Source organism: Bos grunniens, chromosome 3 (genome assembly GCF_055505025.1).
Source record: "Bos grunniens cultivar Pamir isolate PY7600 chromosome 3, Bosgru_T2T1.0, whole genome shotgun sequence".
NCBI classification, from domain to species: domain Eukaryota; kingdom Metazoa; phylum Chordata; class Mammalia; order Artiodactyla; family Bovidae; genus Bos; species Bos grunniens.
This window is the reverse complement of record NC_141167.1, coordinates 113,226,842-113,236,050: the sequence shown is the minus strand read 5'-3', so window position 1 is coordinate 113,236,050 and position 9,209 is coordinate 113,226,842. Positions and strand designations below refer to the sequence as shown.

General features: G+C 41.4%; 1 pseudogene; it reads right to left on the bottom strand.

Moving 5' to 3' along the window:
* Positions 1-228: 228 nt before the first annotated feature.
* LOC147376879 (non-selective voltage-gated ion channel VDAC2 pseudogene) lies at positions 229-7,253 on the bottom strand (annotated as a pseudogene).
* Between the last annotated feature and the right edge of the window lie 1,956 nt (positions 7,254-9,209).

The following is a 9,209-nucleotide window of genomic DNA, read 5'->3' as shown; positions in this document are numbered from 1 at the left end:
TTTGAATAAAACTCCATTTCTTTCATAGATCATCAAATTAATTTCTTCATTGACTGGAATGCATAGGTGACTGGAGGACTGCAGCCTTGGCAACTAGATAGATAATTTCTATTTAGCTAGACAGCCAGTGTACTTAAAATTGTCCACACTTCTAAAATACAGCTCTTTTGTAGATTATACTTTGTTGTGGTGACTGGGGATCAGGAGAGGGAGAATGAAGCCTACTGGTCACTGGGGAATTGTATCAAGACCCATCTTCTGATATCTCTTCCTAGAGGTGTCTACATTTAGATAAACGTCCCACCCCAGAGAAACCCCAAGTTTATGGCCTCCGACAGTAACGCTCTTCCTGTTTACCAGAAGACACGTCAGCTTCACACCAGACACACTGTCTAAATGAAGCTCATTCCATTTGAACCAGAATTGTTGACTTTTGTAGAAACAGAAGTAATGGGATCCAATTGACATTTAGCTGGAATACCCAAATGAGTGCAGCTGATGCCTAATATCCAAGCAACATTCACTTGACTGTCAAGATCTTCGTATTCTTTTTGTTAAACTGATCCTCCAAATTCCGTCCCCTGAATCACTCCCTAGCATGCAGGTGGACGTCCCCAGTCCTGTAATGCACTGCCAAGTTATTCCTTGTCAGGTTGGATTTGGCACTGTACCAGGTCATGGGCTGGAACCCAGCAAGCCAGCCCTCACAGTCAAAACAGCTCTCACTGTCAAAGAGAGCTGAACCATGGACTGCAGGTCCAGCAAAACCCAAGGTAATGTCACAGCCAAGGTTTATTGGCTCTCTCTTGTAAGAAGACTTGATTTTGCCATTTTCCTTTACTGTGTTAGTGAGAGAAGGTAGTACCACACTCAGATCCAAGCCTTGACAAATCTGGTCTTCATTTTAATTCAAGTCTGCTCTCAGAGTGTTATCAGTGTTGCACTCTTCTGTGGTAGATCATACAGTATAGGTATTTGGTTCTAAGCTGCCAGGCACTTGACCCGTGTCTGTGTTAGATGATGTTGAGAATGTTGTGTCAGTGCATGATTTGTTTTCCCATCCAGACAACCCCAAACCAGTCCTCCCTTGGAAATGTCCCTGGCAGATTTTCCAGTGTCACCTCATGACAGAGGAGTACACATCATTTACACACAGCTCGGTATGTAGGTTTCAATGGCAAGACTGTGAGAAGAAGTCATCTGGTGTCTACTGAGGGCGAGCTGCAGCCACAGCTGAGGCCGTGGGCTTGTTAAGGGTTGGGCGGCAGCCATCTTGGCTGGAGGGTGAAGTGAAAGCCTTGTGGTTGCTCTTGGCTAAACCTGATTTGTATGATAGTTGATCAGCCACTATTCATGTACAGTTGACCCTTGAACTATGTGTGGGTTGTGGGCCAACTCTCCTCACAGTCTAAAATCTACATATAAATTATAGTTGATCATCTGTACCCATAGTACCTCCATATCTGAGGTTCCTCTCTGTTTGTGGCCAACATCTGCAGATTCAATGAGTCACAAATTATGTAGTCCATATTATTTAATATTGGAAAATAAATCCACATGTAAGTTGACCAGCCTAGTTCAAACCTGCTTTGTTCCAGGGTCAATTGCATTTCCCTCCCTAGTGTCTTTGCTTTTTTTCTCCTCTTTATTAAATCTTTGTTCCTTACTGGCTCATTCCTGATTTTCCTTACTCCTCATTTATTTTTCATTTCTCTACTTATTTTTGTTACTTCTTGCCTTATTTCTCTCTCCTCATGTCAAGGTGTTGCTGAACCAAGATTGAGTTTTATGCCTTGTGTGCAGAAAAACCTGTCTTCTGACACAGGGTTTCAGTGAAAGAAAATGCAGCATTTACTGTAGGTGACAGCAACCATAAGTTCATTTTCTAAGTCTGTCTCTTCCTATTTTGTAAATAAGTTCATTTGTATAATTTCTTTTTTTGTTCAGTTCAGTTCAGTTGCCCAGTCATGTCCGACTCTTTGCGACCCCATGGATCGCAGCACGCCAGGCCTCCCTGTCCATCACCAACTCGTGGAGTTCACTCAGACTCACGTGCATTGAGTTAGTGATGGCATCCAGCCATCTCATCCTCTGTCTTCCCCTTCTCCTCCTGCCCCGATCCCTCCCAGCATCACGGTCTTTTCCAATGAGTCAACTGTTTGCATGAGGTGGCCAAAGTACTGGAGTTTCAGCTTTAGTATCAGTCCTTCCAAAGAACACCCCAGAGTGATCTCCTTTAGAATGGACTGGTTGGATCTACTTGCTGTCCAAGGGACTCTCAAGAGTCTTCTCCAACACCACAGTTCAAAACCTTCAATTCTTAGATATAATGGTCATCTGAGTTAAATTCACCCATTCCAGTCCATTTTAGTTCACTGATTCCTAGAATGTCGACGTTCACTATTGCCATCTCCTGTTTGACCACTTCCAATTTGCCTTGATTCATGGACCTTACATTCCAGGACTTGGTGATGGACAGGGAGGCCTGGCATGGATTCATGGGGTCACAAAGAGTTGGACACAACTGAGCAACTGAACTGAACTGATAGGTGCATGAGCTTATTTCTGGGTTTTCTATCCTGTTCCATTGAACTATATTTCTATTTTTGTGCCAGTACCATACTGTTTTGATGACTGTAGCTTTGTAGTATGGTCTGAAATCAGGGAGCTTGATTCCTACAGTTCCATTTTTCTTTTGTCAAGATTGCTTTGGCTATTTGGGGTCTTATGTGTTTCCATATAACTTTTGAGACTTTTTTTGGTTCTAGTTCTGTGAAAACTGCCATTGGTAATTTGATAGGGGTTGCTTTGAATCTGTAGATTTCCTTGAGTAGTACAGCCATTTTGCAAATGTTGATTCTTCCAATCCATGATCATACTGTATCTTTCCATCTGTTTATGTCTTCTTTGATCTTTTTCATCAGCATCTTGTAGTTTTTGAAACACAGGTTTTTGTCTCCTTAGGTAGGTTTATTCCTAGGTATTTTATTCTTTTTGATGCAATGATAAATGGAATTGCTTCTTGAGTTTCTCTTTTTGATCTTTTGCTGTTAGTGTATAAAAATACAATAGATTTCTGTGTGTTATTTTATAGCCTGCAACTTTAGCAAATTCACTGATGAGCTCTAGTAGTTTTCTGATAGTATCTTTAGGATCTTCTCTGTAGAGTATCATGTCCTCTGCAAAAATTGACAGTTCAACTTCTTCTTTTCCAATTTGGATTCCCTTTACTTCTTTTTCTTCTCTGATGGCTATGGCTAACTTCCAAAACTGTGCTGAATAAAAGTGGTGAGAATGGACATCCTTGTCCTGTCTTGTCTTGTTCCTGATCTCAGAGGGAATGCTTTCAGCTTTTCACCACTGAGTATGATGCTAGCTCTAATTCAAGAAAATTAGAGATAGCAAGGGAACATTTCAAGAAAAGAGGGGCAGAAGGACAGAAATACACAGGACAGAAATGGTATGGACCTAACAGAAGCAGAAGATATTAAGAAGCAGAGGCAAGAATACACAGAAGAAGTATACAGAAAAGATCTTCATGACCCAGATAACCAGGATGGTGTGATCACTCACCTACACCCAGACATCCTGGAATGTGAAGTCAAGTGGGCCTTAGGAAGCATCACTATGAACAAAGCTAGTGGAGGTGATGCAATTCCAGCTGAGCTATTTCAAATCCTAAAGACAATGCTGTGGAACTGTTGTCTTAATATGCCAAAATTTGGAAAACCCAGCAGTGGCCACAGGCCTGGAAAAGGTCAGTTTTCATTCCAATGCCAAAGAAAGGCAATGCCAAAGAATGCTCAAACTACCGCCCAATTGCACCCATCTCACATGCTAGTAAAGTAATGCTCAAAATTCTCCAAGCCAGGCTTCAACAATATGTGAACCATGAACTTCCAGATGTTCAAGATGGATTTAGAAAAGGCAGAGGAACTGGAAATCAAATTGCCAGTATCCGTTGGATCATTGAAAAATCAAGAGAATTCCGAAAAAATATCTATTTCTGCTTTATTGACTATGCCAAAGCCTTTGACTGTGTGTGAAAGGTTGTTGTTGAATCACGCAAAGACGCCAGGATTCTTGGCCTCCGGAGGAGAAGAATTCAATCCGGGGCCAGAGACGAGGCTTGATCGCTCAGAGCTTTTGTGGAATAAAGTTTTATTAAAGTATAAAAGAGATAGAGAAAGCTTCTGACATAGGCATCAGAAGGGGGCAGAAAGAGTACCCCCCTGCTAGTCTTCAGCTGGGTGTTATATAGTCACTAGCAGTCTGTTAATGAAAGAAAGGAACGTCTTAAAATTCAGAATGGCACCAGGCCCCTCACCCATAAGATGCATTTTGGGATAATCTTAGCACCCAATGGTTCATCCTAGGCCATAAAGTGATTAGCTTGAATCTTGAAGAAGGGCAGATCACCATACAAATAGTTTCATTTACATAGATTAGGGGAACAATATCTGAATATAACATACTGGTTTGTCAAGTAGGTTCTGAGCCAAGAGGCAGAACCGACTTGAAGACAGAGTTTGGGGTAAATGCATAGCACATTAGCATAGCTTAAGACAAACATTATAAGACAAAGGCATTGGTTAACTCAAGGTTTGAGAATAGTTAACTTCAGGTGAAACCAGATGTCATTATGGCAACACAGTATTTTAAGAGAAACCTCCTTTTAAATGTGTATAGAGAAGGAAAAAATATCGGTAGTTTGTTTCCTCCTGCTGCTTCAGAGAGATAAAAATGTCTGACACTTGCAGGCTATTTCCTCTGTTTGGAGACCCCTGGCCTTCCTGCCTGTTACCCTCTCATGTGGATCATAATAAACTGTGGAAAATTCTGAAAGAGATGGGAATACCAGACCATCTGACCTGCCTCTTGAGAAATCTGTATGCAGGCCAGGATTCAACAGTTAGAACTGGACATGGAACAACAGACTGGTTCCAAATAGGGAAAGGAGTACATCAAGGCTGCATATTGTCACCCTGCTTATTTAACTTATATGCAGAATACATCATGAGAAATGCTGAGCTGGATGAAGCACAAGCTAGAATCAAGATTGCTGGGAGAAATATCAATAACCTCAGACATGCAGATGACATCACTCATGGCAGACAGTGAAGAAGAACCAAAGAGCCTCTTGATGAAAGTGAAAGAGGAGAGTGAAAACATTGGCTTAAAGCTCAACATTCAGAAAACGAAGATCATGGCATCCGGTTCCATCACTTCATGGCAAATAGATGCAGAAACAGTGGAAACAGTGTCAGACTTTATTTTTTTGGGCTCCAAAATCACTGCAGATGGTGACTGCAGCCATGAAATTAAAAGACGCTTACTCCTTGTAAGGAAAGGTGTTGTAGCCACACGTTCCGGGAAACAAACTCACTCAGAAGGACAATGCAGATAGTGGAGTGCAGTTTATTACACCAGTGGGCTGAAGGCAGAGTCTCCTCTTAGCCAAGGACCCCGACCAGCATTTGTGAAAATCTTTTATACCCCATGTGTTCGTGTCTGAAGCCACCACTCCAAATTCCTTGAGACTTACATAAACCAAGGAAAATACAATCCCAATAACCCCATCATTCACGTGCTATGTGCTCATGTGCTCAAACAGTCAAACAATTAGCCAATAATCAATAAACCTGAGGTTACACTCTGATAGGTACAGAAAAATTTATGGCCTGTCTGGAGGAAGGGATGATTAGTGTATGTTTTCTCTTAGGCGATGAGTAACCTAGATACGATCTTCAAGCTTCCCCTGTCTGGAGGGGGGTCTTATCCTTCTGTGGTTGTTTTCATAGGCACTAAACACAGAGTTCAGAGTCCATCGGAAAGGTGGCCGAGCATGATCAGCATGAACAGGCCTAAGATGGAGTCCAGGCCCTATGAATTCCTTCTTCATTATGACCAACCTAGATAGCATATTCGGAGAAGGCGATGGCACCCCACTCCAGTACTCTTGCCTGGAAAATCCCATGGACGGAGGAGCCTGGTGGGCTGCAGTCCATGGGGTTGCGAAGAGTTGGATGCGACTGAGTGAGTCCCCTGTCACCTTTCACTTTCATGCATTGGAGAAGGAAATGGCAACCCACTCCAGTATTCTTGCCTGGAGAATCCCAGGGACGGGGGAGCCTGGTGGGCTGCCGTCTATGGGGTCACACAGAGTTGGACACAACTGAAGTGACTTAGCAGCAGCAGCAGCAGATAGCATATTAAAAAGCAGAGATGTTACTTTGCCAGCAAAGGTCCATCTAGTCAAGGCTATGGTTTTTCCTGTAGTCATATATGGATGTGAGAGTTGGACTATAAAGAAAGCTGATCACTGAAGAATTAATGCTTTTGAACTGTGGTGTTGGAGAAGACTCTTGAGAGTCCCTTGGACAGCAAGGAGATCCAACCAGTCTATTCTAAAGGAGATCAGTCCTGAATATTCATTGGAAGGACTGATGCTGAAGCTGAAGCTCCAATACTTTGGCCACCTGATGGGAAGTCACTCCTCAGAAAAGACCCTGATGGTGGGAAAGATTGGAGGAGAAGGGGATGACAGAGGATGAGATGGCTGGATGGCATCACTGACTCAATGGACATGAGTTTGAGTAAACTCTGGGAGTTGGTGGTGGACAGGGAGGCGTGGCGTGCTGCAGTCCATGGGGTCGCAAGGAGTCGGGCAAGAATGAGCAACTGAACTGAATTGATGATGCTAGCTGTAGGTTTGTCATATACGACCTTTATTATGTTGAGCTGTGTACCCTCTAGGCCCACTTCCTGGAGAGGTTTTTTTTTTTTTTTTTAATCATAAATGGGTGCTGAGTTTTGTCGACAGCCTTTTCTGCATCTATTGAGATGATCGTGTGGTATTTTTCAAATTGTTGATATGGTGTATCACATTAACTGATTTGTGGTTGTTGAAAGTTTCTTGCATCCCTGGGATGAATCCCACTTGATTATGGTGTATGATCTTTTTAATGTATTGTTGGATACAGATTGCTAGTATTTTGTTGAGTATTTTTACATCTATCTTCATCAGTGATATTAGCCTGTAATTTTCTTTTTTTTGTGGTATCTTTGTCTGGTTTTGGTATAAGGGTGATGGTGGCCTCATGAAATGATTGGGAAGTTTTCCTTTCTCTGCAACTTTTTGGAAGAGTTTCAGAGGGATAAAGGTTTGATAACTTTTCCCTAAATGTTTGATAAAATTCACCCGTGAGGCCGTCAGGTTGTAGACTTTTGTTTGTTGGGAAGTTTTCAATCATGGTTTCAATTTCAGTGCTTGGTCTGTTCATATATTTTCTGTTTCTTACTGGTTTAGTCTTGGGAGACTGTACCCTTCTAAGAGCTTGTCCATTTCTTCCAGGTTGTCTATTTTATTGGCATACAGTTGTTCACAGTAATCTGTTATTCTTGGTATTTCTATGGAGTCAGTTGTAACTTAACCGTTTTCATTTCTAATTTAACTGATCTGAGTCCTCTCCCTTTTTTTCTTGATGAGTCTGGCTAAAGGTTTATCAGTCTGGTTTATCTTTTCAGAGAACCAGCTTTTAGTTTCGTTGATCTTTGCAATTGTTTTCTTTCTCTATTTCATTTATTTCTACTCCGATATTTACGATTTCCTTCCTTCTACTTATTTTAGGTTTTGTGTGTTCTTCTTGCTCTAGTTGTTTTAGGTGTGAGGTTAAGTTGTTTATTTCAAATTTTTCTTGAGGTAAGATTGTATTGCTATAAACTTCCTTCTTTGAACTGCTTTTCCTGCATCCTGTAAGTTTTGGACCATTTAGCTTTTGTTTTAATTTGTCTCTAGGCATATTTTTATTCCTTTAGTGATCCAGTGGTTGTTTAGTAGCATGTTGTTTAGCCACCACAAGTTTGTATTTCTCAGAGTTTTTTTCTTGTGGTTTATTTCTAATCTCATAGTGCTGTCATCAGAAAAGATGCTTGAGACGATTTTGATTCTCTTAAATTTACCAAGGCTCACTTTGTGGCTCTATAAATATCAATTAAGTTCAACTTAGGAATCAGAGATTAAATAGCTAACATCTGTTGGATCATAGAAAAAGCAAGAGAATTACAGAAAACATGTACTTCTGCTTAGTTGACTATGCTAAAGCCTTTGCTGTGTGGATGAAACAAACTTTGGAAAATTCTTAAAGAGATGGGAATACCAGCCCACCTTACCTGCCTCCTGAGAAATCTGTTTGCAGGTTAGGATGCAATTGTTAGAACCGGACGTGGAACAATGGACTTGTTCAAAATTGGGAAAGGTGTACATCACAGCTGTATATTGTTATCCTGCTTATTTAACCTATATGCAGAGTACATCATTCGAAATGCTGGGCTGGATGAAGTGCAAGCTGGTGTCAAGACTGCTGGAAGAAATATCAATAACCTCAGATATGCAGATGACATCACTCTTATGGCAGAAAGCAAAGAGAAACTAAAGAGCCTCTTGATGAAAGTAAAAGAGGAGAGTGAAAAGGCTGGCTTTAAGCTCAACATTCTAAAAACAAAGATCATGGCATCCATTCCATCACTTCTTGGCAAATAGATGGGGAAACAAAAGAAACCATGACAGACTTTATTTTCTTGGGCTCCAAAATCATTGCAGATGGTGACTGCAGCCATGAAATTAAAAGATGCTTGCACCTTAGCAAAAAAGCTATAACCAATCTAGACAGCATATTAAAAAGCAGAGACATTACTTTGCAGATGAAGGTCCATCTAATCAAGGCTATCATTTATCCAGTAGTCATGTATGGATGTGAGAGTTGGACCGTAAAGAAAGCTGATAAGTTAAGAATTGATGCTTTTGAACTGTAGTGTTGGAGAAGACTCTTGGGAGTCCCTTGGACTGCAAGGGGATCCAACCAGTCAATCCTAAAGGAAATCAATCCTGAATATTCATTGAAAGGACTGATGCTGAAGCTGAAGTTCCTATACTTTGGCCACCTGATGCAAAGAACTGACTCATTGGAAAAGACCCCGATGCTGGGAAAGATCGAAGGCAGGAGGAGAAGGGAACGACAGAGGGCAAGATGTTTGCATGTCATCACTGACTCAATGGACATGAGTTTGAGCAATCTCTGGGAAATGGTGAAGGACAGGGAAGCCTGGCTTGCTGCAGTCCATGGGGTCTTGTTGGACAAGACCGAGTGACTGAACAACAACAATGAAAATGACAATAAAAAGAGAGCAGGAATGGTATAGTATTATCA